The sequence below is a fragment of the Ixodes scapularis genome, unplaced genomic scaffold (assembly GCF_016920785.2).
Source record: "Ixodes scapularis isolate PalLabHiFi unplaced genomic scaffold, ASM1692078v2 PGA_scaffold3__209_contigs__length_174095766, whole genome shotgun sequence".
NCBI classification, from domain to species: domain Eukaryota; kingdom Metazoa; phylum Arthropoda; class Arachnida; order Ixodida; family Ixodidae; genus Ixodes; species Ixodes scapularis.
The window spans coordinates 63189396-63214273 of NW_024609868.1; positions in this window are offsets into that span (position 1 = coordinate 63189396).

Below are 24878 nucleotides of genomic sequence, written 5' to 3' on the forward strand. Positions count from 1 at the left end.
TTAAGCGACCAGCTTAAAGCTTGGCATTCTTAGCAATTCATTTTCAGGCAACTCAAGCTATAGCATATGTTTTTGCGGGTTTTCATTATGCATGTTTTAAAAAGGATTCTTCGGTTCTTCTTCCTCTTTCTCTTTTTATTAAACGTCAGTTGTTAGTTCAGCGCTCTATCCTGTCTCCCTTATCTCTCCTTCCTGTCGTATTTGCGCTGTTAATTCAACAATATGATCAACCAACTAGCCCACCAGATGATCGTGATGCAGTTTCTTTCTTCTTCAATGGGCCCTTTTCCGTGTGTTTCTCCGATAGACTATGTTTCTTTTTATATCAACCTGATCGCCATCTCAACATGCAAGGCAAGATTCTATTCTGTCGCTATCAGATACGGTGCAGTTCCACCGGACCTACAAGGTGTGTTCGGCTCAGCAAGACCATCCCAACATCATGCCAGGAGGGTCTGCAAGATCGTCCGCGCTGAGCTGTGGAGGCAAGTACGGTTTTACCGAACGTGCCTCTGGGTGCTTGCTGGCGGTGGGGATCCTGGCGGTAGCCAAGGGCGACGACACAGGTCCTTCCTGGATGCAGCAAGTAGGGCGACGGAATTCCTGTGGTCGTCTTATGTACCACTCATAAAAGGCCTCCGAGTACAAAACACCAAACGGAAAGGAGAAAGAGTGACCTTGGTGGGAGACACCATTCTACCCGTAGAATTAAGCAAGATACTTGAAAAAGGACCGAAGTTTTGCACAGCCCCAAAACGCCAGAGAGTTCAGCTGTTGTCTAACATCCATGACATAGCTAATAAGGCTCACGAAAGTGAAAGAACCCGATGTATTGAGGACAGTGTCGACGTGCTCTTACGATTTATGCCAGATAGCAGTCGAAAGAAGATGAACATGTCTCGTTTAGTTGAGTACTTCATCGCAAACGACTTAAACCTGCTGGTGTCTGATAAGGAAGGGGGCTTTGTGGTTATATCGAGGACAAACTACCTGGAAAAGGCAGGAGTAGCCATAGACAAGAACTTTAACCATCTAGAAGTCAAAACCAAAAAGGTGAAGGCCATGGCGCTCCAACTGTGCACCAGGCTTGAGTTGATGCAAATGAAGAAGCTAATATCGACTACCAAAAAAGATCATTTAGACATGTTTTTCACAGCCAAAACCCACAAGGACGGTTGTCCTTTTCGGGTCGTTGTCACTGGAAAGGGTTCATGGCAAGGGTTCATGTCACGCTTCTTACTTCGTCACCTTTCTAACCTCGTACTGAATGATCCATTTCTGATACCAAACTCCGAGGAGGTTATACAGTACCTTCAACAGGATACATCGACAGTCAGGTACGGATTTTCGCTCGATGTTGAAGACCTGTTTTATTCGATCCCGCATTCAAAATTATTTGCAGCCGTCAAAGGGTCTATTGAGGCAAAGAAAAGCACGTCCTTTCAAAACGACTGTGGAATTTCGGAAGAATCATTTCTAGAACTTTTGCAATTCTACCTGTCTGCCACGGTCGTTGCGTTTGAGGGCAAGACTTACCTGCAAAAGAAAGGAATTTGTATAGGGTCGTGCGTGGCTCCGGTCCTCTGCGACATTTTTCTATCGCAGTGTGATCGGGCAATTGCTAATGCCCTCCCCGTCGGCCAAGTCTCCCGTATTTTTAGGTACGTGGACGACTACCTGGTTCTCCCCACACAACGTCCGGCAGACAACGAATTACAAATATTTGACACCATACAATCCACCTTTTTTGAAAAAGGACAAGGGCTCAAGTTCACACATGAGTTACCTGTTAACACCGTTCTTCAATTCTTGGATCTACGACTGTCTTTCTTTGAACATCATACTTGTTGGAAGTGCTCCCCAAGGTCCAAGAAAGGCCTCCTGCAATACGATTCGGCACATTCGAAGATTATTAAGAGAGGAATTGTAAAAAACTCCCTAAATGCGGCGATAAAGAAATCCTGTGTACATTCAGCGGGGGAAAGCTTTCATGATCAAGTGCAGCGTCTTCAAGATTCTGGCTACCCGAGTTCCATCTTGTATGACGTCGCCGAGTCTATTATCACCACACGGGGACTACAGACGATACAAAGGGACACAAATATCCGACCCGCTGTGCTTCCATACATTCACCGCATTTCCCACAACCTTAAGAAGACTGCATCGAAGTATAACGTCAAAGTCGTGTTGTCTGCACCGGACAAACTAAAGAAGTTGTGTTCGAAAATTAACAACAAGCAGCAGCAGCAAGATGGGTGCGGAGTTCAACATCAACAAAGATACGTCGAATGCCAATGTGCGGTCGTTTACGAAATACCATTTACTTGTGGGAAAGTGTATTTGGGTCAGACAGGAAGGTGTGTCAACGATCGTCTAAGAGAACATGCCGTGTCACTAAAGTCGTCGCCATCAGGCCACTTTGCCATACATGTCAGGGACTGCCAGTGCTCCGCCTTGTTCAGGAAAACAAAAATCCTGAAACGTTTAGGGGAAAGACGAACTCGCGAGCTCTACGAGGCACAGGTTATTCTGTCCTGTGGGGATGCCTGCGTAAGCGCGCCGTCCGTGGCCTTGTCACAAAAAGAACTTTACTTTTTAAGTCGCGATCTTTAACGGTCCTTAGATTCGGTGAATATTTTAAACGTAAACTTCCTCTTTCTTTTTCCTACCAGAATTTCTATTCACGTCGTCCCAGGACTCAATCGATTTCAACAAGTCATTTAAGCGACCAGCTTAAAGCTTGGCATTCTTAGCAATTCATTTTCAGGCAACTCAAGCTATAGCATACGTTTTTGCGGGTTTTCATTATGCATGTTTTAAAAAGCATTCTTCGGTTCTTCTTCCTCTTTCTCTTTTTATTAAACGTCAGTTGTTAGTTCAGCGCTCTATCCTGTCTCCCTTATCTCTCCTTCCTGTCGTATTTGCGCTGTTAATTCAACAATAAAATGGACGAGAGGAGAAGTGGTAGCGCGAGGAACGCGAGGAGCAAGAGCGGGCATTCCATCGCTCGGGACAAGTGTGTTTCGGCGTATCGCCGCAGCTGGGTGCCCGTTACATACCTCTTCTGTCATTTGTCGTCTGCCGCTCTACCTTTTCACGTTTGGAAGCCGCGCCTCGTGGCGATCTGCCAGACTTTGTCAGTATCGAGGAGGCTATGACACAGTCTACCTGCTTCCCGTGCTATCTGCAACATACTAGCGCGGTTGTCAGTCAGAGGACTTGCGAGCTCAGCGACTAGCGATCTGTGGGCCCGTAGCCCCCGGACCGCAGGCAACTGTGCACTGCGTGTTACATAAGCTCGCGACTGATCGGGAATAAACTTTGAAATAACAGGATGATGCAACCGCAAGCCTTTCAACTCGCGTAAACACGAATACAGACTTATCTTTCACAACAATGTGGTTGGGAGCCCATCACCAAAGCACACAAAAAACGTTCAAGGAAGATTTTTACTCTCACTTTTAATACATAATGGTATCCCCACTCAGTCTCTCGACCTTACTCCGAGCAGAAAGAGGGAGAATACACCGGCGCGTCATAAAGAAATGGCAGTAGTATTGCACCCATGATCTCCTCACCGTACCACGAAACTCGTACTGGAACGACGTATAAACAAGCCGGAAGCATCCTTCAGGATGGAGTCGGCTGCCCATTGTACCCAGCCAGACTAAGGTGTTTTTTTTTTTTTTTTTCACTGTTGTCAGACTTTTTCAAAGCGGTCTAAATGGGTGGTGCTTGCTTCCAATTTGTGACGTCATAACACGTAGTGTGATAGTAGGCTCGGTCGATTTACCTGCACCTCCTGCACCGGTGCACAAAAGTATAGGCACTCTACTTTCGGTATGCGTATTGAGATAGTCATAAGACATAGTGTGAGAGTACCATAATTGAATTAGAAAGTTCTTTGTAGGTAAACGTTGTGCCGTCGAGTTTCAAAGAACCTGGCTATCAGCGGTGAATTGACCGACTATTCTCTGACGCCACCGACGGTGACTGGGTGAAGAGCAAAGGGGCAATCAAATAGGTTTCAAGTTTGGTATGCCGAACATTCCTTAAACCTCTAATGGGGTGATGCCGCCATTTTTCCCTCTGGTTTAAGAGGTGCGTCAAATGACACGTTTTTGTGCAACGAAAAAAAAAAATATTGTCAGGTAGAGAGCACATCTCAAGAACTAAGATTCCGGTGACCCTCGCGTGCTTCTTGTTCCCAAGATTGTGAGCCCATTGCGGGGAAATGCCAAGAGATAAAAGCTATTATGGAGATTTAGTAGATCAATCCATCAATCAATCAATTTATTTTTCTTTACCCAGAAAAGATGGTAGCTGGGGCACTCAATCCGGTCACTCCGATAACGCTACGCCGATAACAGTACGGTGGACACGCAAATGCTTGGTGCAGTATCGGCTATGGCTAATGAGTTATCGAAACAAGCTGCTAAAACTCCCTTCTGGCACGCAATCAAATCAAGGAAAGGGGCAACGAGCGGAAGGCTCGCAGAAAGCTTGAGATTCAGAGCAGGATGAACACTTATCGAGGCTCTTTCGGACCCTTTGTAATCGAAAGCGGAAGGAAAATTCGCTGCATGGCGCTCGAATGTAAAAGAGAGCTCTTCAACTTTTCCTCGCGCAAGCGCCTAACGATCATCCATTCGCAGTTCTCAAAGGCCGACACAATTTCCACGGTTTTCCCTTTTGTTCGCTACTTCCTCCACCAAATCCCTCTCTCCTCTTCACTCTCCCTCACCAAAACTTTGATCTTTTTGCCTCATTCGTTTCTCCCGCCGTTTGAAGAAAAAAAAATAGCCCTCTCAGAACTTTCTTTTTTTTTTTTTTTTTTGCCATGCTGATTTTAAAAAGGAAGGGAGTATTTACTTGGAAAGCGTAATTGGCTGTTTTCAGATAATATCATGCACGCGAGTCCGGACGTATTTTTTGTTTATGTTAATTTATTTGCATGTTAGTTCTCAATATGGCTTGGAAACTTCATCAAAAAAGATTTTGCGAAAAAAATTTTAGTTGATGAGAAAAAAACAATTGAATGCGTATGAACGGCATATTTGATTTTTGAACTTTTCGTTTATGTCATGTTATGTGCCACGGCCTATTACATAAACTACAAATATCGAAAAATCTCAGATATGTTGCTCTAATAACAAAAAAAGGAAATATTGAGTGATATATGTACAGCATTGTGTAGGTCATATATTTCGCGTGAAATATGCGCAAACATGGTTTCTTCGACGTTTTGTCACTGGACGTCTGAGTCGTCATCTACAGAAATTGAATAGCTACAAAATTACAATTTTTGTAATATATTGTTCTTAACGCGTTCTTTCGAATGATATATAAAGCATTGCTTTATCTCGAAGATTTATATTTTTATGGTGCTCCAAACCTGTTCTTGATTACAAAGTTAAACAAGTTAAAGGGGGAATTAAAAAAAAAAGACACCATCTTCGATTTTAACGAAATTTGTAGTGATAGTATTCCACCATACTCTTATGTTTATTTACGAAACACATGCTGCATCATTTTGATTCCTTCAAAGTTACAGCGCTTCTAAGTGTACCTGCCACGCCGGCATTTTTGCCCAATGCCACAGACGAGATGATTTTTTGATTCTGTGTATTTTATGACTAGGTATATTTTTATACTGTATTCTGGTATTGGACTCATGTTCAAGTATTCTGCTCATTAAATCAATACCTGCGTTTCTCGTCCTTTCATTCATTTAACCAATAATCCTGTTTTGCCCTTTAACATGACAAGTTCTATGAGCTTTAGCTGAACGTTTTACACAAGCGGGACGAAAACATGTAATCGGAGCTGCAACTTTTTTTTTTTTTTTTTTTTACAGAAAGTAGTAGAAAAGGAAGGGCAATAGTGCATAATCTATGCGAATATATATATACCTATATGTGTGATGAAGTGGGAATACTCGAGGCACCAAGCTTCTTACACCGGTCTTCATGACGGCTGTACATCCGGCTGACTAAGGTAAGCCTGTGACTTCACTGGCACTTTCAGCAAGACGTCCTCTACGATTAAAAATATTTTTAAATTATTTATTCTATTAAAATAATAAAAAAACATGAAATTAAAAAAAAAAGAAATAACGAGTAGCGATATTCAGCGCACTATAGTGGCCCGCATTGGCAGGAGGACGTCTTGAGGAGTTCGTTTTTTGTCCCTCTCCAGACCAGACTGGCGAATTCCGCGAAGCACTCACTTGTGCTGCAATAATTCCAACGAGTGCGAGAAAACCGGTCAGCTCCGAATGTAGCTCCAAATAGAGAACGTACGAACTGAAAGATTTTGCCCGATCTTTTTCGCAGAATTGACATTGAGATGTATACACACTGCGAAATTTTTTCTGCTTTGCCATCTCTATTTTTTTTTATGAATATACCATAAAATACTTTACGGACGCTGTACGTCGCTGAAGACGTACTATCCAGACACAACTATACACGGGTCTGGCAGCCACTTCGTTTGTTTATGACTGCAGCGCGAGTGTTGTCTTGTCTCATGATCACAACAATCTGCGACTTCGCGAAACGCATGACGGGGGATAGAAATAATGAAAGATAATGTGTTATTAGTTTTTCTATGAACAAACGTACAGAGTAGGTCTAGGCTCGCGGCAATCAGTTCCTCTGAAAAGAAAAGTGCACCCGGAGAAAACAGGCGATAACTGCGTGTGCTCTGCGGTTTATGCCGTCTCTGGCTCCCGTAAAGCCCCTCTTCAGGTTCACGAGGGGGGCCACGCCGGCTTGTGGGGTTTTATTTCTTGTTGAAAAACAGCGCGACTGGGACGAGGACACACAGAGACGAAGAGAACACAAGACAAAGCGCTGTGTTCACTTCGTCTCTGTGTGTCCTCGCCCCAGTCGCGCTGTTTTTCAACATGAACTCTCACCAACTCGCCCAGTTATCGATCCTTATCAGTTTTATTTCTGCCTGATCCACCACCTTTTTAATTTAGCTATGATTAGGTCGATGCCGCTAGTATTGCGCGCGTCACGTTTAGGGTTCGCGGCATTGCGATTTTGACGCCAGCGTTGGCGTTGGCTCTCGGGGACTATAGTATATTGACAAACGTGTTGCTCAACACCGGCACCGCCAGCGAATCAAAGCGATTGCATTTTTCTTTGCAAATTGCGTGCACGTAGAGTCAGGATTACAACGGATGCCCTTCAAACCTCATGACTCTAAAACTGGTTTCATGGGTGGTCATGTGGGTTTTTAGCCTTAGCGGTTTTGCCTTGCGCTCCGATCTGTCATGTCGAACGACAGATCACCAGAGTGTAACTTTATAGTATAGTATAGTAACTGTATAGTATAGTATAGTAACTGTATAGTATAGTATAGTATAGTATAGTAACTGTATAGTATAGTATACTGCAGAGTATAGTAACTGTATATGCACCGCAAGCCGGAGCATATACAGCTGAGGAGCATATATAGTTACTCTACCTCACCATGGGTAGTGCACGTGTTACCCACGCGGTTATGTTTTAATTTTCATAGTGCACAGAAGCTTGGCATTCCACGTGCTTGCACAAGCAGAGGAAGTTAAAGGGACCATGAAATGATTTTAAAATCGAGTTTCATCCACCGCACGTCGTAAAAGGTGTGAAAGAAACACAAAAACACAAAAATAGGGAGCCAAAAAAAATTATTTGCTATAGAACTTTTAAAAGAAAACTGGACTCTTTTGCGCCTTCCTTCCTTCGCCCGTTCACTACGATGCATCCGCGGAAATGGAGCACGTCAGCCAAATCCAGGTCGCCTATTGGGTAAGAGCCTACCTCACCAGCACCGCGATCGTAAACAATAAATAGCCGGCGAATGTTTCCTAAAAGTTTTGTTAAATAATATTCAGATCCACATTTTGTAGCATAATTAGAGATGTGTGGCGAAAATTGCCAAATTTGATAATGCTGAGAGCCAAGCGCCATCTATCGTGTGGTAACGAAGCAACTACTGCGCGTGCGCAGTAGGGCAGGGCCGACAGTTACTTGGGTGACGGCGACCGACGAACATTTATTTTCTTTGTTTTCCTTCCTCTCAAAACTCTGACTGACTGAACGTTTATTTTTCTACGTGTTCTTCCCGCGCGTGCCGACTTCAAGCAGCAAGAAAACAGTACTTAAAACAGACCACGACGAACAAGAACGCTGAATCCACCGACTCCGACGAAGCGAGCTGCTCAGAATATAGGCCTAGCAGGCATTCCGACTCGGCGCTGCGTTGCTTCGTCGCAAGACCGTCTGCCTACGACCGGCTGGCGTGCTAAATGGAATATGCCCGCGCGACCCTTGTGGACCCTTCCCGTATTATAGTTTGATCACTGACCTCAATTCTAGATTAAGAGGTGAGGTCAATCTCTTCCCCTTGTTTTCCGAGGCAGTGTTGACGGACACTCGTCGAAAAGGGACTCTCGTCGATTCTATCTTGTTTTATGTGATATAGAGCTGAAATAAACGCCGTATGGATTACCTTCGTAACACGGTATGTACACTTTGTCATTGGTATGCCATTTTTATTCTGACAGACTGCACGTCACTGTCGAGCTATAACAGTTCGTGGGAGGTATACGTACAACCCCGGTCCAACCTTTCTTTGCCGAGTGTCGCGTCAGTATCGAGTTGCAATCGTAAAAGAACGGTCCCGAAGCGCTTACAAACAGCGCGAATACAGCACTTCCATCAAGCGCGCGCGTCCGCTCCGAGTGTAAACAGGTATTAACGTGGCTCTTGCTGACACTCGTAGTTCAAACGTATTTTTTTTAACGTCGGCTCGCTCCTGCATCTCCGAGGCCGCGAAAAACGCCATCTACGTCGCTTTGCAAACGACTGACACGGGCCGGCCCTTCTGCCAACAATGACAATTGGGTTGACTTCTGGAGTCTTCACCGGAAGACTCGCTGCACTTCCCAACAGGCATACCGGCGTATGGGACTAGTCCCATGCTGTCGCTGTAGCGCAACATATTGAATTTCGCTCAGCTGCGATGCGGCGCTGAGAGGCGCCGATTCAGGAAATACGTCGGTGACATCAGCGCAGTAAAACCTACCGGCGCACCCCAACTCGTTGCCGCTAACACTCCCATTCTCCTACTGCCGAGAGAACTTCCGGTTCCGGAAACGGCCTACGTCACGGCTTGTTTTGCGGTCAGTTGGAGAGAATGAAAAAGTCGATATTTCAATAATTTTTTGTGTAGAAGTTAATAAACCGAGACGAAAACGGATGCCTGTTCGGCATTCAGTGAACATTGACGGTTTAATGTAAAAGTTATCAGGAAAAAGTAAAAAGGTCATTTCATGGTCCCTTTAAAGTATCCTCACTCTGGGTTGTGAAAATAAATTCAACCAGGATTTGGTGCTGCACTGCCATGTCTAGCGTAACCTCCACAGTGCTGCAGCCCCGCACTGCTGAGCACCTAGCTTCGAGTTGCGTCTCATTCGCAGCCAGCGCTCGCTCACAACTGCGGCCAGCAAGAAAGAGAGCGTGCATAACACAGAAACGCAGCAACGAACGCGCCCTCCTACGCTTTTATGGAAGGGTTTATAGACGCTTTCAGGCAGTTGTGCATGGGCGCCGCCATAACCGACCTTCATTCAGTCTTTGTTTCCACTCATTCCGCCGCTTCACCTGATCATTGCCACGGCAGGACAAGTATTGTCCACTTTAAGCATTTCTCTGTCTTTCTCCCTAGCATTGGCCTTTGTGGAGGCTAGTCAACGCTCGCTATAGGGGCTCGGTATCTCGGTAAGACAAGAGAAGGTCGGCTATGGTGACTCAATCTGGCACATGTCTAAGGCGTTTATGCTGAACGAAGATTAGAATTGTCGCCGATGTGACTGTGTGTTTGCGTATCAGTGGTGTAACAGCAAGAGGAGATGACGTAAACTGTCGGGCATTGATGCCGCTGGTCGGGCCGTGATCGGAGGGGCGGGATGTCGCAGGTTGACATACTGCTTTACATTAAAGTGTTTAAGACCGCTTAAGGGATTACACTGCAATCGATCGACCTGGATACGCTGGATAGTCATGTTAGAACGCTGGTCTAAACTGAAGCTCCTATCCCCGAAGATCAATGTGACTGTCGTCTGCGATGTCTTATTGTCCCCTCCCCGAAAACAATTACACACTAGGGGAAGGACTAAACAGTCTTGAAATATGATGGAAAAAACATATATTTAGCTTAAAATTTAGCGTTAAAGAAGGAAGGCATATATAATGTACAAAACAAAACTATATTTCATTTTGCTCTTTATTTAATACTACGGTTCCTGGAGAAATTTCCCTCCAAGTAGCGCGCTGGGATGAGCGCTAGACGTTTTCGAGCTCGCCACGGCGTAGTTCTGTACGCTTAACACCTGCCGTAAGTCGCGGCTTTGACAGCATTCGTGTTGATCGAAAGGCGATTTCGCTTGCACGTGAATCATCGCTTTCAGCTGAGTAATGCCCCTTCTACAGGGATTATTTCAAGACAACAACTGCAGCCACTCGTGAGCACCAGAAATAGAAGAAAAAAAATACTACGTTAGAAAAACTGGCTAAGACGTGCTCTGCGGGGAAGCAAACAAATTGCTTGCAACCGCAGTGGAGCGGCTTGTTTTATTGGTTTTAGAGCGCGGCTCTTAGGGCGCCCGCTTCGGGTTTGAGCGGCGTCGGCGTCGCCGTAGGTGTAACCATGCGTTGCATTATGGGACATTTCCCATAATGACGTCACGTGTCACGTCACGAGTGACGTCACTGCGCGTTGCATTATTGGTAAATTCCCTTTCCATATTTAGTGGAAGCATTTCCCCCTATATTTAGCGGACAAATTCCCCACTCAATTTAGTGGGAAAAATTCCCCGCTAAATTTAGCGAGAAACTTCTCCGCTAAATTTAACGGAACATTTTCCCGTTAAATTTAGCGGAACATTTTCCCGCCTAAATTTAGTGGGAAACAATCCCCGCTAAATTCATCGCAATATTTCCCCGCTAAATTCAGCGGAAACATTCCACGATAAATTCAGCGAAAAAATTTTCCCGCTAAGTCCAGCGGAAATAATTCCTCGCTAAATTTAGCACAACATTTTTCCCGCTAAATTTGGCAGAGAACTTTCTCCCCTAAATGTTGCGGGAAATTTTCGCCAATAAATTCAGTGGAAAAAAATTCCCTGCAATATTTAGTGGAAATATTTCCCCAGTAAATTTAGAGGGAAATTTTTTTCGCAACTCAGCGAAAATAGTTCCTGGCAAAATTTAGCGGAAAACGTTTCCTGCTAAATCTGGCACAAAAATTTCCCCGCTAAATTTTGCGCAAAAATTTCCCTGCTAAATTTAGCGGGGACTTTTTCCCGCATAATTTAGCGGGAAATTTAGCGAACATTTCCCGCTAAATGGGATGTGAGCAGGAGAGGAGGGAAGGGTACGGATGAGGAATTTAGCGGGAAACTTAGCGAACATTTCCCGCTAAATGGGATGTGAGCAGGAGAGGAGGAGGGGAGGGTACGCATGAGAAGGGGCATACCCTCCTCTCCGTACTTTCCCCTCCTCCTCCTCAAGAGCTGCGCTCTAATTTGTCGTTAGAGGGGATTGTAAGCGTCTTTAATGTTTTCAATAATTACGGCATGAACGTTTAATTTTTACTTAGAAGTTCATTTCCTGAGCCGTTAAAAATACTTTCAGAGGTATGGCATTACAGAAAAAAATCAACGTGCTGGGAATATTATTTATTGCTTAGGTGCTCACCGAGAAAATCCGTACCTCCAAAACTACGATTAAGCTCCCTAGCAGTAATCGGATTAGTGTGCTGTTGTATTCATGGTTGTATGTGCCGCGTATGCGTATGCGCTTGTTGTGTATGCTTAGTTGGTGCTTGTGGTGCGCGTAATGTATCTACATCATTGTATGATCATGGCCTCCGAGATTTTTCTCGGGTTGGGTGCACTCATTAGGGCATTGCATTTGCGCGGTAGAGACTGTTACAGCGGGGCTCTTAGTGGCGCTCGCAACCAAGTCAAACAGTACAAATAAATGAACGGGATTTACCACCATCCCCAACGTTATCGTCAATTTACGGGACTTATAAGCAACGCGAAATGTGCTCCCTGCCTCTCGCCCTTGTTCTCGCCTCAACACACAGACCTATGCCAAAAAAAGAAGTTGATCGAAATTTGAAGGGTAATCTTTTCGAAGCGCGAAAAGATTAGAAACGCCCATGATGTTGTTTTCAAACAAACTGCACGTCTAATAATTTCAGTAAAAAACAGGAAACTGTATCAATCCAAATCAGGAAAGCGAGTCAAAATATAGATTCGCACTTCATTGTGATAGTGATAATGATTTATTTCGGCTCAGAAAAGTCGCTGCACCGGAGAAAGGCAAGTCGCTCATACCGTGAAGGCCCGCGGCGCCGCGTACAACGATAATGAGATAGCATTGCAAAGATGAATTTTCTAAAAGAAATGGTGACGAGAGTTTAAATGAAGCTTGTGGACGAGAGTGAAGGGTTGAAGTCGCGGCTGAAGAGAGTGAAGAGCGTTAGGCTTGCAGCGGTCTTCGCGACGGTAATCTGTGTGGGGCCGCCATGGGCAGCTGACTCCTAGCAGGCCGGTCTCGAGCGCCTGGCGAGGGCTGCCTTCGTGCACAGCTTGCAGACGAGCCGCTCGAATTTCTGGCGACGCAGGGAGTCCAGCAACCCCGTGGTGGGGCTCCAGAAATCGGCGCCGGTGTCGGCCGGGTGGCGGTCTTCGCGAAAGCGGTCACTGAAGTCTTCCAGTTTGCGGTCGAGCTTGTAATGCCCGTGTCCCACTTGAGTGACAGACAGAAACAAGCGACAGCGACAAGCCTCAAACAAGAGTCTTTCGCGGTTCGAGAGGCTTTGTAGAATAAAGAAAGCTATGCTCAAACACGAGCATCATGCACGCGAGGGTATCTTTGGCAGACTTGCGATCGCTCGTGCTTACTTCACGAGCACCGAAAGACTAAACGCCTACCAAAGGTACCATCGCAAGCATGCTGCATGGGTTTGAGGCTTGTCGCTGTCTTTTGTTTCTGTCTGTCACTCTAGTGGGACACGGGCATAATGCCCGTGTCCGCCACATGAAGCGCCCCCTATAGTTTGATATCCTGCCCAATACATCGTTTCAGCTTAAGTCCAGACCAGGGTGTAAGATAGACAGGTGGGGAAACGAGAGCCAAATGAGCGACCGGATTGTGTCCCTCTCGGTATTCTCTTTTTCTGTGGCGCCATCTATGTGGAGCACCGCGAACTCTCACTCCGGTGGGCGATCGGTGGCGATTGGCTAAACTGACGGAGATGGTTTCTCGTAGATTTTCAATGGAGGATTGTCGCGCTCTCGGTTTATTTTGCGCACTCTCCTATAGAGTTCCACGCAAATTCGATTCCGACTTTTTTTCCTCTCGCCGCAGCGCCATCTGTCGCAAATCGGGGGTACCCGCAAGCAGACGAGTACACAAACCGGTCACGGCGCTGCGGTAGGCTTCTATGGGCCGTTTCCCCACCTGTCTATTTTACACCCTGGTCCAGACGCAGCCAATGCTACAAGCGCGAGCTCCGAGCTTTCAGCGTCCCTGCCAAGCACGCGCGCTCGTGCAGTGCAGATACTGTTCAGGGCCGCATGGTCCCGTTTGTAGCAACGGCTGCGTCTAGACCACGGTGGTCTAGACCACGGTGGAGGAAAAACATTTTGGTGATGACTCTCTGTCCGACGCGGCGGCCACATTATTTTCGGCGCACCAAGCGTGCTACACTCGCACGTGGATAGATGGCGCCCAAGTATGCATGGGATCCATCCCAAACTGACGGCTCCGGTTGTTTCTCCCAGCGGTGGTCCCGCTGTTCCCCTGCTCACCACCTCTTGTTGTACCTCACCGCCGCCACGCCGCCACCAAGTCGTCAGAGTCCGTAAATTTGTGTTCTCTTCCTTCTTCTTCTTCTTCTTCTTCTTCTTCGTCTCCTTCATCTTCTTCTTCTTCGGGTTAAGGCTCGCCTTCGTGCACAATGGTGGCGCCTGTGATCGACGCAGCACCAAAGCAAAACACGAGGCCAGGCACAGGCCGCACACCACAACACCACCACACCTCAAAAAAGGCTAACACGTTATGTCGCCGACACCGTGGCCGCCGAGGAGGGACCTTAAAGGTGTATCCACACGACGGACCAAATTGCTGTTTTGGTCCGCGGGCCGCGCATCACGTGATCTTATGTCACCAGTTTTCGAGGTCCGCCGGCGGTCCGCGGCCCGCGCTTCTGAGAAATGCCAAGCGACTTTTCTCGCCCGGACCTTGGCGGCGGACCGCGGCGTTTTTAGTATAATTGAAGCGCTAAGTCTGGCAACAAGCTGACTTTTGTTGTTTGGATTAGAATCCAAGTCCAAAGTCGTTTTCTTTTGGCGCCAACTGTTGAAGACGAAGAAGACGAACCTTTTGTTGTGCGACGATGCAACTTTTTACTTCATCGCGCTCATGGAGCAATTCCCCGCTCTGTGGGAGAATAGTCGCGACGACTACTCAAATAATCATCTAAAGATGTCCCCATGCCTTTTTCGGTTCATTTAAGTCGTCCTCGTCCTCAATATTCAACGCCAGGGCCACCGCGGTCAAACGTCTCTTTCGTTCAACCTCCATCTTGGCTCCTTACGAATAGCCTCAAAGCAGCTCGCTGCATGCGTTTGGCGGAGCTGTGAGGTCGAGGGTTAGACCGGCCCGTTCCCTTTGTCGTCTGCTCTTTTGGCCCGCCGTGTGGATGCTCATCGCAGCGGGGCGGCCCGCGGGCCGCGCATCACATGATCAATCGGTCCGCGGCCCGATCCGTCATGTGGATACACCTTAAAGGGACCATGAAGGCAATTTAATTTTTAAAAAAAGGTGTTTTCGGAAGCATTGGGGTCCTGGCATGCCACACAATTTTTTCTAGAACTTTGTGACTCTTATTTCTGTACCTGCAAATAAATTTGCGAAACCGAAAGAAACATTCAGATTTCTTCCCTTTTTCGCCTCTGGAAAGAGAAGTGACGTCAGGGAGCACTGTCGGCATCGGTAGGATTTAGTGCACACTCAGTGTGGTTCCCGTGGTTCGCTCTAGAGCACGGCGGTTTGTGAAGAAAACCTGGAAGAAATGGACGACAACGCCGCGCTCGCAAACGAGTTTCAGCTCCCGTTCAGCGACCTCACGCCGACTGAACGGGAGATGCTGCTAAGGACGCAGAACTCTGGATTGGCGCTTTACGAGGGCGCCCCAGACCTTGCGCAAGGAAAGTGAGGGAATAGCGTCTTTCCTCATACGCGGGAACTTCATGTTTTTACCCAGACACCGGCTGACGTGAAGGTGCTGCTCAAAGTCTTCTGGTCGGAAATGCAACGAACAAATCTTGACACTGCTGTCCACAGCTCTACGCAAGACGACGGCGCGCAACCACATGCTGCGCATTGCTGCATCGGTCGGCAGTTTATGCAAACTAACGTCGCCCGATCGACCGCACGTCTTTAGCCGACCGTTTGCGCAACCTACTACTGCACATAAACGCGGCATGATTGGTGAGACACCAGTTCGCAAAGCGAACACGAGACGACGCACAAAACCAAAACCAAAAGTCCGCCGCCCCCGGCGCTCGTACATTTTTTCTTTTTTTTTTGTCCATGGTTGCTCGATGCTTGTTACGCGCCCGAGGTAGCAGTGCGGGATGCGTTCAACCAGTGACAAACCGAGGGATCGCTTCAGATCATGATTTTATACACGGTATGAAACCTATTAATTCCCAACTACAACTTCAAAAGATTATCCAACGTTCAAATAAACTTTTTTCATCACATCTCACCACCGAAATCGAAACCAAGAGCGCGTCTATCGTTTGAACCGATCGCCAGACGAGGAGCCCGTTGTCGTCACGCTTCGACGGCGCACTTTAGTTCACCTTTCTGCCGCCGCGTCAGGCATCGTTCCCGGCGCTATTATTACCGCGCCTGTTTGCTCGATTGGTGCGGCACCCAAATTTATGTTCGGGCTAGAACTTGGTCAACAGTATCTGAGACGTGCCTGATATCCATTTCAACCGTCGAATAAAACTTCGAAACTGCCTTCATGGTCCCTTTAAAATCTTAATTACAAAGCGCAAAGGACAAGGACAGGACAAAGAAAGAACAGGACAAGCGCTTACTAACAACTGATTGTTTAATGCTTAATAAGAGAAAGACGAAAATGAGAGGAGATTTGATAAATTAAGACTCCAATTGTTTTCCAACTTAAAATGATTAAAAATTATTTGAGAAAAATTAGGACTGATAGAAAAATAAAATTAAAGAAAAGCATCCAGATTAAGAAAAAAGGTTGAGGTACCCTATCTCTTTCTCAGACAGTGAAATTGATGGTGTGCTAATGCACGTGTCTCCTTTTTCAATTATAGTTTTTGCCTCAAAAATCTCTCTGGCTCTCTTGCTCCGAAAGCGTTTGAGTATTTGCGTTTGATTGAAAAGGGGAGTGCACTTATGGTCTCTGGCATGTATGGCCAAGTGTCCAGACGGTGACGCATGCAGGGAAAGCTCATGCTCTCGTAGTCGCACATTTACGCAGCGCCCAGATTGACCGACGTACACTCTCCCACATGTGCACGGAATTTCGTAAACGATGTTGACGTTGCAGTTGATATATTTATGTGTGTGCTGGACTGAGCAGTGTTCTTGTCTTTCGTTCTGGGAGTTGATTTTTGGACACAGTTTTTTAAGTTTGTCAGGAGCTGATGTTACAACCTGTACGTCATATTTTGACGCTATTCGTTTCAAGTTGTGTGATACTTTGTGTTGGTAGGGTATCACTGCCGGGCGCCGTGTCTTATCTCTTCTTCTTCTTTCATTGTGAGTGGTCAGGCTCTCTGCTACACCGAACATTAAAAAACTGGTATACCCAGATTCCTGTAGTTTTTGAACTTGTGCCTCAAAACTCTGCTTGGCTGTGTGCTCGCATGATTTTTCACTGTCTGAGAAAGAGATAGGGTACCTCAACCTTTTTTCTTAATCTGGATGCTTTTCTTTAATTTTAATTTTATTTTTCTATCAGTCCTAATTTTTCTCAAATAATTTTTAATCATTTTAAGTTGGAAAACAATTGGAGTCTTAATTTATCAAATCTCCTCTCATTTTCGTCTTTCTCTTATTAAGCATTAAACAATCAGTTGTTAGTAAGCGCTTGTCCTGTTCTTTCTTTGTCCTGTCCTTGTCCTTTGCGCTTTGTAATTAAGATGTTTAACCAACTAGCCCAACAGTTAATTTTAATTCAGTATCTTTCTTCTACATTGGGCCCTTTTCCGTGTGTTTCTTCAGTAGACTGTGTTTCCTTTTATGTAAATATCATCGCCATCTCTACATCCAAAGCGAGGTTCTACTCACCGTGGTGCCACCATCGCTAAAAGTTGCGAATTATGTATGAGCAGCGTGACCCCGGCTTTACTCCGGCGTAACAAAAGTGAGGCATCCAAGTTCAACATGCCTTCAAACACGTTCATCCACCGACGAGTGGCATTTATCGGCAAGCTGCATCACGACATCCGGTCGTGCTAAAGCGACCAGATCAATTGAAAGCCTTTCCTCTGTGGCCCGAGTAGTTATTGATACGGACCTTACATCCACTTAACAGAGCTTCGGAATGGTCGATGTTTTTTTTTCCGACCTCGGACGAAAAAATGCTAATCGGGAATCGTGTTTAGGAAAGAGCTCCTCAGTCAAAGAGGGCCTTATTTCTCGCGAGAGAAATAACCGGCAGTAAGCAGTCTACCAGCAAAATAAACGCGTGTACAGACCAGACACTCCGTCAAAGGCCCGTGCGGAAAAAACAAGAAAATCCCTTTTAGGCTGAGGCGGACATATCTCATGCGCATATGTTTGCACGCTCGCGTGTGCTGCTTTTACCTACACGTTTCGGCGCGTGACTCATCCAACGTGTGTTTGTTTCTCGTTTTGCTGTGTTTGAGATATGCAAGGCAAATTAGGAGGAGCTCGAAGCACAACGCCGACGCCACGCGGAAACCCCGCCCAAGAAACGCGCCAAAGAAAATAATAACGCCGAGAAAACTATTTTTGCCGCGGTTGGCGCAGGGGAGAGCTCGCGCACGAAATCAGCGTGGCCTGTCTGTGAGTACTATAGTGAACGCATAAGTTGCAGCGAGATATTGTTTTCGGTAATTAGTATCGTTGCCATTATAAACCCTCTCAAAAAGTCCATCGAGCAATATCGGGGCGCCAGACTCGTCAAACGTGAAAGTTTACGGAAAGCGACAATGACGCAGCGCTTTTGGTCGCAGAAGTCCAATCGACGCACTCTACGAACTTTCGGCTCCAACTTTGTGTTTAACGAGTCTAGTGTCCCTGGCGGCCGCTATATTTTCGGCGTTGCTCCCTGCACGTAAAGTCACTGGTTCGGGGAAAGTAGCGCCATTGCATTCCCACCTGCAAGCAGGACACAAACAAATACTAACATACAGACGCCAAAACCTCTCACGGTGCTTGGCTCATCGCTGTCGGTTGCTATGGTGATTGCCACTTTGGACCCTTTGAAAGCTTCGAAGCTTCGTAAGGGTCGTCAAAACCAGTCGCACCAAGATCGCTATGGAGCATCGTCGTACTGAAAGCGTTCCTCGATCAATATGAGCGTCTTTGGCACTGTGCATGCAATAAACTTATCACTCATGCTTATTTCTCCAGATCTCTTACAATTATGTTGCTCTTCTTGCGTGTTTTGATACAGTAAAGTTATTTTTAATGTCTCCAATCACTGGCGGTACGATGATGTACGGCTTAGAAACTTGGAAGCTTCGAAAACTTGGAAGCTTCAAAAAGGGTACAAAATGGCAATCACCATGGTAACCGACAGCGATGAGCCAACCACCTTGAGAGGTTTTGTCGTCTGTATGTTGGCATTTGTTTGTGTCCGGATAGCGGGTGGGAAGGGTGCTACTTTCCTAGATCCAGTGACTTGACCTGCACGGAGCCTGTGGTTGAATCCGAGTTCACACAGATTGGTGACGCAGCACTTTTGTACAGTGCACACTCAAAGTGCATGCCCAAAATATGGAGGCCTCAGATAATCGACACTACGGTTACCGGAGGAGGCTGGGCATTTCTGTAAAAGGTTCATTGTGGTACGTAAGTACAACAACGCTCTACTCCCCTAATGAATACCGAATACAAATTCAAATGTTTTACAAATCGCAGAAAGGATCAAGAAGTTTGGGAAACGTTTCCATAATATTTTATTATAATGATTTTTAGGGGAAATCCCCAAGGTGGAGACGATTTACGAAACAATAAATTGGCTTCCACCTAAAAGGTGGAAGCCAATTGATTCTTAGGTATTCTTTTAGAAAAGCGTTTCATTATACAAACATTATCTCGGATGCCAAAGTACCAGGAGAAACGACGTGCAAAAAAAGCTTTCACTTTTCCATCAACCGCCCAGTGATTCCACAGCAATCCAGTCGACTGGGACGAAAAAGCCGAGTGACGCAAGACATGCCATGCTTACACATCTGAACAACGCACCTCTGACAGTCGCAGCCTGTGTATTTGGCAAATCTGCGATCGATCTCTTCATTCCTTTGCCTTCAAATATTGCCACGACGATTTCTCCCTTTACTGTTCCAGACCTAAGGGGCGTCACCAACGGTTTTGTTTTGTTGCCTAGCAGTCGTACTGAACTGGCTTAATTTCTCATGTACAGCCTAAACTATCCTTAATGACAAAAACGTGAGTCTGAGGAACAGATAGATAATGGTAACAAATGAAAGACGTTTACAAATCTCTGTAATGCGAAACTACCACGCAGCTTTTAAGGAGGAGGAGGGGAGGGTACGGAGAGCAGGGTATGTCCCTCCTCTCATCTTAGCCTCCTCCTCTCCCTTTCTCCTCCTCCTTTCATGTTCCTCTCCTCCTGCTGCTGAATTTGTTCATGGGTGACGTGACACGGTCGTACTACCGTCATTTCCCTCGCTAAATTTAGCGGGGAAACTCAATTGGTGTTGAAGTGGCGTGACGTCAATTCCTTGCTAAATTTAGCGAGGAAACTTAACCCGCTAAATGGAGCAGGGAAACTGTGACGTCTCATAACACAACGCGTGCGGTTACGCCGACGCCGACGGCGACACCGGCGCCGCTCAAGCCGGAAACGGGCGCCTAAGAGCTGCGCTCTAAAACACGCATGGCGTGTGAGTTTATTCCATTTTCAACGTGTTTTTCGGTCTGAGAGTTTATCATTATGACTATCAACATGTTGGCAGTCAAACAAATTTGTCAATAAATACAGCGTACGTACCCCGAGACTTCCGGAAAGCTCTCACAGAATAACTCGGCAAGCATGGCTCAATCTTGTATATCCTAATATCCAGACCAAGCAGTTCTATCAAACTCGCATATCACGGCAAATATTTTAGAATATGTTATATTTCCGGATGTGCTGATAAAAGTGAGCGTTCAAAAGGGCTTTAACGGCGTCAGAAATCGATGAAAAGGTCCTACAAGTTGGATACAAGAAGTAACAAGCACTAGCACTGAATCTTCGTAAGAACTTCCTTTATAGAAAAGTATTCCTGGAGTAGGGTGCCAATAAATCTAGAAGGTTTGCAACCGAGCCGATATTTCAGAAGTGCCTGGACAGTGCGCATATATACTGTCACTCTAAATCTGGAGTCACACTGCTTATGCATCATACAAACGAAAGTCTGCATAGAAATTCTAACGCGAGTCACTGCGAGATTCGTGCTTCGAATGCCGCATGGCAGCGAATTCAAGGGAGAAACTTGGCACGCGGCATTCGAACCACGGATATCGCGGTGACTTGTGTTTACAGACTGTCTTCTGTATGATGTAGGTGCAGTAGTGTGACCACGGCCATAGCCTCCTCTAAACTCGCACATCCTGGCAGTCCGATGACGGAGCCATAGAGTGCCCGGTCGCAGATTAGGAGCGCGAGGATCTGGTAGCACAAAGCATTTCTCGGGGAATCTGGTCGTCAGCGCACAGCATTTGCAGAGGCGAAAACCCAAAACGTGGTTTTCAAACCCGACAAGAAAAGAAGCGGTAGCGCGAGGAATGCGAGAAGCACAAGCGAACATTCCATCACTCGGCAGAAGTGTGTTTTGGCGTCTCGCCGCAGCGTGGCGCCCGTCACGTGGCTTTCCTCTCTGCCGCTCTACCTTTTCAATTTCGGCGGCCGCTTCTCGTGGCGATCTGCCAGGCTTTGTCAGTATAGAGGAGGCTATGCCTGGCTTAAAAACCACGGGTTTGTGTTCCTTTCTGTTCATGAACATCCCACAAAAATAAAACGGGTTCGGCATTGCCAGAGCAGTATAACGTTCACGTAAAACATGTAAGGATGATATAGTCAGTTTCTTTTGTTTTATAGTTTCCAAACAACAATTTTTTACGACAGATACCAATAACTTTTGATAATGCTTGCAAAATAAAAAATAAAAAAAGCTACATGTCGGAGTCTTCTTGAAATTTAAGGAATACACCCTGAAAAGAGGGATACATGGTCGCTCTTTCTTTCATGTGGGCGATATTTTTACGGCCCGTGCACTATGTATGCCAGCCTTGTTCCCGATATCAATCACGTAAGAAAAACGACAAAAAAAGGGACTTAAGGAGGGTTAGAAAATTATTTCTCGTGATTGCACGATTACCAAAACATCGTAACACAACAACACCTCTAGTCTCACAACGCCACCTCAATGGCAGCACCCACGTGCAAGACCTAGTTTTAAAAACGACTTGTTTCTTGTTCTTGTTTTTTTCTTTGCTCGACTCATTTTTAAACTCGCTCGCACGAATTGTTCGCGTGGGAGTACGCGTTCGAAGTGCCGTCTTTCCGCGCGCCCATTATCCCCATCACCGCCTCAATTATTTATTGCTTACGGAATACGTGAGTTACACCTCTCCACACAATACAAGTAGTGGGAAGCGAGCGCTCATTTCGCGGTTCCCAAAGCCTCCCCCTAACCGTCCAATCTAGTTAACAAACAGCCAGAACAAACATTTTCAATAACCTCCTCTGTATATTCCCCTCACTTCATCTCAGAGCGCGACTACAGCCTACAGCGCGCTTCCAACCGCCACGCTCCCACCGCCACTAAATTTACCCGCCCGTGTGGCCCCCACGAAAAGCGCGCAAGAAGCAACTATGATGCGAGCAAAAAACCGCTGTAATGGGCGCCCGAACAAGCGGCGTAAACAAAACCCCGATGCATACGGTTATGCCCTGTGAAGTTCGCCGCCGTACCCCGTGTCCGGTAGGGAGCCACCTCTACCCTGGCCCGAAGCCAGCGCAGCAGCCGCGGCGAAGGGCGGACGAGGCCTGTGGCCCAGATACAAAAGGACGGATCCGACCCAAATTCAGATCTTCCCCGCGATACTGCGGCGGGGAACTGGCACAGGCGCAGCGCAGAACCAGAACCAACTTGTGTGTTTGCTTTATCGTCTTAATCACCATCCTCCGACAGTGCAGCAGCACGTGTTCTCCGCGACGCCTATGCAGAGACCGTGTTACTCGTTCTGAAAACCGCCTCCTTTTTTTTTTTTTTCTTCTTCATTTTCTTTTGCTTATTTTTTTACCGAATCTCTTCGATTTGATCATCTTCGCGAACGGAGACAACGACCAAACGCTAAACTCCGCTTCAACGATACGATAGACCGCAGCGGACGCTACGAGCGATCTCATCCAATCTTATGCCGTGAACGCCTCTCGTGACTACACCCGTCCCGCGCGTCTCAGCGCCACTTTCGAAGCTCACATGATACTCGCGTGGGGCATGGAATTTACTTCGATAGCTGCTATAGTGTCCTCCGCGGTCCGATCGTGAGGGTGAAACAGAGTATAAGCCGCTCAACAAAAGGGGGCGTCACACCTTTCCCTAGATAGTTCGTCATTAATTATGGACCACTTCACCACTGGTGTCCAGCGAGGCTTAATAAAAAAAAGTACGAAGGGCTCGCGCGGGTAATATGCGCCATGTATTTCGGACGAGATCGTCCCCGCCTGTGCACCCAGATTGGTAGGGACTAGGATGGACGGCTCGGCAAACGATCGTGGCATCGTGCACGAGACTACTATTTGGGTGGTGCGTTCGTGGCTCCGCCTTTCTCATCGGCTGCTCTTGCGTCTGGGTTCTGCGTTGGCTCTCTTTGCTACAGCGGCGAGTTCGTGATACTCGAATGTGATTTTTCTTCCGATCTAAATCTAGAGAGGCTTTGCGAGCGAGGAACCGGGCGCAGTTATGTTCGCTTCGCGCATCAATCTAAAGTTTGTGTTCATTGTTTTACGCGAGACTGCAATGCTTATCATAGCAGGACCGAACGTGTGATAGCCACTGGTCGGCATCAATCCGGACCCATGCCACTTTGTAAACTACGTCTGCGTGCGCGAACGAAATTTCCTTATTACGCCGCTGTAAAAGTACGAGTACGTTTGGACGAAACACAGCGCGAGCGCGAAGCACGTTTGGATCGTTTCGTATCTACGAGTTGATCTCGCCTCTAAAAATGGTATAACGTGACCGATCTCCGTTCTGCTTCATGCTTCTCTGATCTCCGTAACTTTTCTCTATTTTAGGGACTCAAAATCCCGCTAGCTTGTATAAAGTAAGTTGTAGGCCGTAAATACAGTTTTAAAACTCATTCGCGATGCACAATGTACTGCACAAAGAGAATAACTATCGAATGCTAATTTAAAAAAAGAACTATCATCCGTTTATGTTGTGTGTCGTTTTGGGAAATTAAGTGACGTTATTAAGAAGATTATGGACGCCTTAGTTCGGACATCTTAGCCGTACACAAATTTCCGCTTTTCAGAGAAAGGTAGTCGGTCTGATAATTCTTCGCATCGGATTCCAGACATACGTGCGAAGGGAAAAAGTAATAGACACCAACTAAGTCAATGATAATTTAATACTATTGTTATTTGTGAAAAAGTGGAAATAATTATACTTAGGGAGCCTAGAATTTTATAGCATAATCTTACCTAAGTGCCGAATGATTATATATGAATGCAGCAAAAGACAAATCTTCACAAAATTAAATAAAATTTTCATTACTTAGACATCAGTGTGAACTTTTACTATCGTCGAAATCTAAATCACGCCCTGCAGCCAACGTCAAAAATGATGCAGAACTTAAGCGGGCCTCATCCTTCGCTGAAACAATGCTTAATTCCGAAGATTTATATCGTACTCATTGTTTTACGCACTACCGTAGCGTCATAACTTATCTGTAAAATAATGCAAGCACGCGAAAGAAAAGGGTGTTATTCTAAAACAATTGAACACAACCCAAGACGTATCTACGAGTTGATCTCGCCTCTAAATATGGTATAACGTGACCGATCTCCGTTTTGAAAGTTTATTTTGAGGACATTATTCTAAAGCATTTCAATAACGTAGACAATCGTTCGGATTATGTCGCCATGAGTAATCACGATTGCAAATTACAAAGAGACATGGACCTCAGTTCGGAGCGAAAATCCCTCTCCCCCCCTTCTTTCCCCCATTTTATTTTTTATTTTTTTTTAAAGTAAAAACGCGTTTGTTTTTTTGTTTTTTTGTTGGTTTTGACGCGATGGGTTTAATAAAAACCAGAATAGGGCTTTTCTTTTCTTCTCCTTCTTTTTTGTGTTCTCAATTTCCACGACAGACCAGGTACAAACCTGGCTCACGACAAACATGACACCCGGATAGTATAGTGCAGTCAAGCAACTTTCATTCCGGCACAAATTTTACATGCTTTCTGGTTTCGGCTAGCACACAAGCAGAACAAACGCGACCATCGGATTCTTTACGTGGCCATTTACTTTCGTGGTGGCCTCTGCCTCTTCGTGCT